Genomic DNA, 8,426 nt, shown 5'->3' with positions numbered 1-8,426 from the left:
ACTGGTGTCTGGATTCCCCTCATATCCTACCTGTGACTGGATAGCATGTCCTGCCAGCATCATGCCGACCCCTACCTAGAATGCACCCGTCTCTGCCTGCCTGACAGCCAGCATCTCTTACAGTGATCCTGTCATCAGCCTCCCTGCTGTCCTTTTTCCCAACTCAATTTACCCATAGCAGCCAGAGGGTTCTCCTGCCCCTTGCCTCCTTTACTCAAAAGTTTCAAGGGCTGCCGCTCTCTCAGTGGGGAAAGACCATACTGTAGCCTGAGAGGTGGCCAGGTCAGCTCAGTTGCCTTTCTGAGCTCATCATCCACATCTTTCTCTCTGCCTCAGCTCCAGCCACACCGGTCCTCTCCCTGGTGCTCACATGCACAGTACACTTCCACCTCAGGGCCTTTGCACATGCTCTTCCCCCTTGCCCGGAGTATGTTTCCACCAGATACATGCTCAGCTCTTTCCTTCTTCTAAGTCTTTGTTCTACCTGGCACACACTAGGTACTTAGTGAACATTCATTGGCTGAAAACTAGTCAGTTGATTGTTGGTCCCAACTTTTCACCGCCTTTCCTGAAGAAGGGTTACACGTCCTGACGTGTTGCTAGTGACTTGCAAAGTATCCCTGTGCAGGTGGGAAGGAGGCATATATATGTGACATATATATGTGTGTGTGTGTGTGTGTGTGTAATATACATCAGTTCAGTTCAGTCGCTCAGTCATGTCTGACTCTGCGACCCCATGGACTGCAGCACATCAAGCTTCCCTGTTCATCACCAACTCCCAGAGCTTACTCAAACTCATGTCCATCGAATTGGTGATGCCATCCAACCATCTCATCCTCTGTGGTCCCCTTCTCCTCCTGCCTTCAATCTTTCCCAGCATCAGGGTCTTTTCCAATGAGTCAGTTCTTCGCATCAGGTGGCCAAAGTATTGGAGTTTCAGCTTCAGCATCAGTCCTTCCAATGAATATTCAGGACTGATTTCCTTTAGGATAGACTGGTTTGATCTCCTTGCAGTCAAAGGACCTCTCAAGAGTCTTCTCCAACACCACAGTTCAAAAGCACCAATTCTTCAGCACTCAACTTTCTTTATACATAAATGTCTATATTTGCATATGGGTGGTGCAGTGGTAAAGAATCCACCTGCCAATGCAGGAGACACACAAGAGACGTGGGTTGAATCCCTGAGTCAGGAAGACCCCCTGGAGGAGGAAGTGGCAACCTACTCCAGTATTCTTGTCTGGGAAATCCCATGGACAGAGGAGCCTGGTGGGCTATAGTCCATAGGGTCACAAAAAGTCAGACACGACTGAGCACTGAGCACTTACACATTTTTTTCCAGGTCGGGAAACCCAATTCAAAAGCAAAGAGTTAACCAGAAAGCAGAGCATTTCTCCTAGAATCATGTGCTGTTTGAAAACAGAAAGATTCGTAAAGGATGAACTACATCCCTCCACGTTTGGCAGAGACTAGGAACAAGACTCACTTAAAGCAGCTGTAGGAGAACCAGGAGAGAGACGTGGAATACATGGCCCTTGAGGAAACACTGTTTCCAGACAATGGGAGCAAGAACAATACGCTTGGGGGAAAAGTTAATTAGGACTGTCCTTCCTTCTTCCTCTATTCAGTGACATCAGAGAAGTCATACTCAAGAGGGATCATACAAATATGTCGAGACTACAGAAATATGAATAGAGCTCGGCCTTAAAACCATGAACAAATTCTCTCAGGAGACACATCTTACAAATATCTGAGTGTAGGAGAAAGACTGCCTATCAGTACATTTTAGAACTTATACAGGAGAAAAATCCTATAAATATACAGGCACAAACTATCCATTACTGTGCATGAGAGAAGTTATACTTATGAGACATTTCATATTTGCAGTGAATTCAAGAAATTATTTTCAAGGAGTGACTGCTCTATGCTACAAGGTTCTGTAAAGAAACCCTACAACATACTCATCAAGGAAAAGTTTCATGCTATTCTCCTTTAGTCAACATCACGGCAAACACACTGGAGAGAAACCTATGGATATATGCATTGTGGGAAAGGCTTTAAACATAGCTCAGCACTATGATGCGACATCAGAGGACTCATACTGGGAAAACCCTATACAAGTACACAGCGTAGAAGAATCTTCGGGAGGTGTTCTCCCTTTATGCAACACAAGAGGACTCATACTGGAGAACAGAATAGAGGCAAGGTTGGCTGACTTTCGATTACGGCTTTCATGTTGTTTGACACCAGGAAACTCAGAGATTAGAGAAACTCACTGAACATAATTAATATGGAAAAGCTGTTGCTTGGAATTTCATTCGATGTGACAACATAAAGAAACCAAAAACAAGGCAGAATCCACAAGTTATCTTTGACCCATAAATAGGCTGTTGTTGTTGTTTAATCACTAAGTCATGTTTGACTCTTTGTGACCCCATGGATTGTAGCCAGGCTCCTCTGTCCATTTGATTATCCAGGCAAGAATACTGGAGCCAGTTGCCATTTTCTCCTCCAGGCATCTTCCTGATGCAGGGATCAAACCCGAGTCTCCTTCATTGGCAGGTGGATTATTCACCATTGAGCCACTATGGAAGCCCTGAATGTAATATGACTGCACCTGTAGCTCCCCATAGTCACAGACGATGAAGTATGAGCAGTTATGCCCCATATATGCCCTTGATTTGCTGTAGAAACATCATTTAGTGGGACTTAGGGTCTAAGCCTCAGGGACAATGTCTCATAGAAATGATGCTATAGATAATAAAATGTAAATGTTATCAGTGGCAACACCCTATTTTTTGTATCATATAAAAGCCAGAGAACCATCAAATTGAAGTGTCATGCAAAGATCATTGATCTTTTAGTATCACAGGGATTAATATATGTACAATTTTATACTAATCACAGAAGAGAGCTGAAAAATATGCCATCCATTTCTTTCTTGCATAGTCCTGTCACATCAGACAAATTACAGTTTTATACTAACTCACGAATGTTTCACAAATGGCATTCTATTACTAAGTTTAAGAGAGGAATCATAAAGAGTTGTCTGCATCTTCGTGTTTCCAGGGGCACAGCCAGTGTCCAGGCAGGACTAAACAGACATACCCATGTGCTCTGCAGCCCACAGGCCACACGAGAGAGAAGCCCTTGTGCCCCAGAGAAGACCCAGTGCAGCCAAAAACAAGTAAATAAACACAATTTTAAAAAGGAAAACACAAACTAAAAAGGGCAGAGGATTTGAATAGACATTTAACCAAAGACAAACAGATGGTCAACAGGCACCTGAAAAGACGTTCAGCATCATGAGTCACCAGGGACGTGAAAATCAGAGCCACAAGATGTCATCTCACACTTGTCAGAATGACCGTTATCAGAAAGACAACAAATAGTAAGTGTTGGCAAAGACGTGGAGAAAAGGGAACACTCATCCACCGTGGCTGGGAATGTAAATCAGTGTAGGCACTGTGGAAAACAGTGTGGCTGCTAAGTCACTTCAGTCGTGTCCGACTCTGTGCAACCCCATAGACAGCAGCCCACCAGGCTCCCCCGTCCCTGGGATTCTCCAGGCAAGAACACTGGAGTGGGTTGCCATTTCCTCCTCCAATGCATGAAAGTGAAAAGTGAAAGTATGGAGGTGCCTCAAAAAATTAAATCAGGGAATTTCCTGGTGGTCCACTGGTTAGGATTCAGTGCTTTCACTGCCATGGTCCAGGTTCAATCCCTGGTTGGGAAACTAATATCCCATAAGCCACCTGGCATGGACAAAAAAATAAATAAAAAATAAAAAGTCTATTTCTGGGTATTTATCCGAAGAAAATAAAAACACTAATTTGAAAAGACACATGCAGCCCTATGTTCATTGCAGCATTATTTACAATGGACAAGATGTGGTCCAGATCTCTGCTGCTAGCAAGTCCGGCATTTTCCAGCACCAGCTGCTCTCCAGGGGCACGTGGCCCTACAACCCAACTGGAGGAGAGGGTTCTGGGGCCGATGAGTTTCCCCCAAGCTGACTTTTGTGCCCACCACTGAGAAGAGTCAGCTCCAGATGCCAACAGTGAGCCACCCTTTTCCAGCTTTTATCAGAGGCAGGACATGGATACGTGCATCAACCCTAGCCAACAGGGCCTGAGAAAGTCTATGGAAAGAGGGCTCGAGAAGATAATGAATTCCTTCCTTGTGGTTGGCAAGGAATAGCTCCTCAAAGCTGTTCGCATCCTAATAGCTGGAGCCAGTGACTGTTTCATTACAGGGCAAAGAGCTCTTTGCAGGTGCAATTAAGTTTTATGGCTTTGAGATAAGATTATCTTGGGGCCGATGTAATCGCAGTTGTCCTTGTTTAAGAAGCAGCAGGAGAGGGGCTTCCCTGGTGGTCTAGTGGTTAAGAATCTGCCTGTCAATGCAGGGAATGCAGGTTTGATCCTTGGTTGGGGAACTAAGATCGTACACGGTGCGGAGCAACGAAGCCGACAAATCACAGCTTCTGAAGCCGCGTGCTCCAGTGCCTGCATGCCACAGTTGAGAATCTGTACACTGCAGTGAAAGATCCTGAATGATGGAAGGAAGATCCCGCATGTGGCAACTAAGACCTAACACAGCAAATACAGAAAAAAAGTAAGAACCCTCCAATTCTTCAAAAAAAAAAAAAGAAAAGAAGCAGGAGAATCAGAGTCAGTGGAGGCAATGTGATGATGAAACAGAGGTCAGAGTCAGAGAGAGACTCATAGATGATACACCACTGGCAGGAAGTCTCTAGAAGCTGGAAAAGGCAAAGAAACTGGTTCTCCCCTAGAGACTCCAAAGAAGGCAGCACTGCCAACATGTTTATTTTGCCCGGAAACGTCTATTTCCCTTCTGATCTTCACAGCTGTGGGATGATACATTTTTGCTGTTTCAAGCCACAAAATTTGTGGCAATTTGTTACAGTGTCAAAGGAAACAAACACTCCCTGGTGCCAATATCTTCAGCCAAACGTTGTATGCTTCAAGCGATGCATGAAACAACCACCTGAGACCATGAGGACAGGAACCTCTGGAAAAACCAAGACAATATACTGAGGGGCGATGAGCAGGCAATGGAGAGTGCCTGCAACCACCCCAGGAGCTCTTGCCTCTGAAATGCATGTGATGTAAGATAATGTATGGTGGCACATTCTGCAACTTGTGGCCAAAAAAAAAAAACCCATCTTGCACAATAATTCTTTCTTGTTCCCAACCAACTTCTGCTCTGCAATCTCATTTAGTCATGCTGAGCCAATTCAGCCATAGACTTGGCTCCTGCCGCTGTGCTCAGTTGTGTCCGACCCTTTGCAGCCCCATGGACTAGCCCACCAGGCTCATCTGTCCAGGGAATTTCCCAGGCAAGAATGAGTTGCCATTTCCCATGCCAGGGGAGCTTCCCGACCCAGGGATTGAACTCTTACATCTCCTGCTCTGGCAAGTGGATTCTTTACCACTAGCGCCACCTGGGAAGCCCCTTAGGGACTCCTAGAAGAAGTCATCCCAGGTAATCAGGTTGTACAGGCTCAGGCTGACCCTTGCTTACCCGATTCAAAGTCCTTTCTCAGGAGGTGGACACACCACAAGGAGCAAAGACTCACTGTGGTAAGCAAGATGGGCCAAGCTACCTCAGCTGCAGTCTCAGAGGCACTGCCAAGGGGCTACAGAGGACACAGATAGACATTGCAGGCTCCAAGGATACGATGTGCTAGTACACGGGACCAAGGGCATATGGTGGATTCATCAAGTTACACACGCAGACGTGGGTGCAGTATCCCCCTGAGTCTTCATAGTGGGTTACAGGAGTCCTCTCTGGATGGGAAAAAAAAAAAAGTGCTTGAAAAAAGCCACACTCTTCAATTTGAAAAAATTGTGCCAACTTGCTGAAAAGATGAAACCCCTGCAGCCAGCACCACACACACAAGAAAAGTTATATGATTATTACCGCATGCTGTTGATGGCTTTGAAGTCTAAATTTACAGGAAAGAAACGAATTTTTTGGCACTTGTACTTTTGGGTGCATTTCTTAGAGAAAATGAGTTTGAATCCAAGTAGTTTCCCAGTGAGGATGGTGGTGAGTTCCATCACATTTTCAAGAGGAAAGAAGCATAGAGCCAAGTCCAGGGACCAGGCGCCCACTGTGGTCCTGTAATCCCACTTGCTCTTGTATTGAGCCCAGTGATGGTCTGCGACTTATAGTTGGCCTTCCCAACCTGGAGCACGATATTCATCTTCATTTATACAATTTTACTTGTAATTCTTTCCAGAAACGTATCTTCCTGTAGATTCCTTGCATTTCCCAACAAATTAATCCTAGACATCTGTCTTTATGCTTCATCTGTGAATCTCCTTTTCAATATATTTGTTTGTAAAGATTTTGTATGTTACATGTGTGTTGATTCACGTACCTTTATTTCTTTATTGCCTCATTTACTGCAATCTTGTTTTTTTTAATTTCCAATTGGATTTTGTATATACAATAATGTTGTGCTCAGATGCTCAGTTGTGTCCGACTCTTTGCAGCCCCTTGGACTGTAGCCCACTGGGCTTCTCTGTCTGTGGAATTTTCCAGGCCAAGAACACTGGAATGGTTACCATTTCCTCCTCCAGGGGATCTTCCTGACCCAGAGATTGAACCCAAGCCTCTTACATTTCCTACATTGGCTGGCAGATTCTTTACCAGTATTACATGGGAAGCCCAAGTATTCTATTGTTGCCTATTTGTTAAAGCATTTTTATATTTTCTTCTCCAGTAGTTACAGCCCTTAGATCTGTTTCCTATCTTACTTGTGATAATAAGAACACCAGGAAATCTTAAACTTAAGGTTGCTGAGAGCAGATATCATCTTCTGTTTTGGATGTGTACATCAATCCATGGCTATTGAACAGAAGAGTGAACAGGCAAGAGAATGAAGAAAGGTCAGATTTCATGGGAGAGGAAAAGGTCAATTTCCTAAGGTAAAGAGAAATGTAGAAATTGGTGGTATTCAGAACCATAAAGAAGGCTGAGTGCTGAAGAACTGATGATTTCAAACTGTGGTGCTGGAGAAGACTCAAGAGTCCCTTGGACTGCAAGATCAAACCAGTCAATCTTAAAGGAAATCATCCCTGAATATACATTAGAAGGACCGATGCTGAAGCCGAAGCTTCAATATTTTGGCCACCTAATGCAAAGAGCTGACTCCCTGGAAAAGGCCCTGATGCTGGGAAAGATTGATGGCAGGAGGAGAAGGGGACAACAGAGGATGAGATGGCTGGATGGCATCACTGACTCGATAGACATGAGCTTGAGCAAGCTCCGGGAGTTGGTGATGCACAGAGGAGCCTGGTATGCTGCAGTCCATGGGGTTGCAAGAGTTGGACATGACTGAGAAACTGAATAACAAAAGGACTAGCAGTAAGCAGGTTGTTGGCTTATTCTTTGTCTACCCTCCAGTGGCCAGGAAGGGTGACACACTCCTACACTGATGAGAGCAACAGAGAAAGTAAGAGTCTGGTCCTGGGTGACACTGGCAGCTTAACCCATCCCAGGACATTCATTTTTGAGGAAACGGTGTTTATGATAGCTAAATTTTCATTTACGGCCAAACACACCCTATAGGATACAGGGTACAAAGCTATTGAAAGGGATACCAAACCCGACTTACTGGTTTGTCCAGTTTCTGTGGACTTCCCACACTCCTCTTTGAAACAGATCACTTCTGGAAGCTGCATGTGGTCTGTCTCTGCTCAGACCTCAGATTCTTTACCTTTCCTCCATGTGCTACACCCAGTCTGGATTATCTTGATTTTGAACTCACCCTTTATCTTGGGGAGAACAGGCATAGAACAAATGTGTAGTAGTCACGACCCCAAAGTCTGTTTGGGGAACCAGTTATGACACTAATAATTTACAGTTAATGTGCTGATTGATTTATTCCTGCTTCTCCAAGCTGAAGTTTCAAGCTCTGAGGAGTTCTGAGAAGTGTCCTAGATGCTCATGTTTTAAAGACAAAACATACATCTTTCTTCCTTCTTTTTTTAAATGAGTTTTAAACACATGTTCCCCTTCACATGAAACACTCTGAGATGTTCTGTGTGATGAACTAAGACAATAATGATGAGTGGAGACCAAATCACAGGTCCATTGTTGAGTGGACTGAATGCCACCAGCTGCTATAGTGATTTGGTCAATATATAGTTTCATATCTCTTATTCAACCAATAGGACACTGTTGATTTTAAAAGCATATGAAAGAATACTATTTCAACAATTCAGTATCTCAGTAAACATGCTTGTTAAACTATATAAAGTATACAAAGAGAGATGAAGTGCAAATTAAACCCTGCAATTGAATGAAACTATTATTGCTTATCTAGCTGTTTTCATAAATGATCCACAATGCCTTTTCTGCAATTCTAAAACCTTTTCTAATGAAGAAAGTTTCTT

This window comes from Bos mutus, chromosome 18, assembly GCF_027580195.1.
Source record: "Bos mutus isolate GX-2022 chromosome 18, NWIPB_WYAK_1.1, whole genome shotgun sequence".
NCBI classification, from domain to species: Eukaryota; Metazoa; Chordata; class Mammalia; order Artiodactyla; family Bovidae; genus Bos; species Bos mutus.
The sequence above is the reverse complement of the archived record's forward strand: the minus strand, read 5'-3'. Positions refer to the sequence as shown.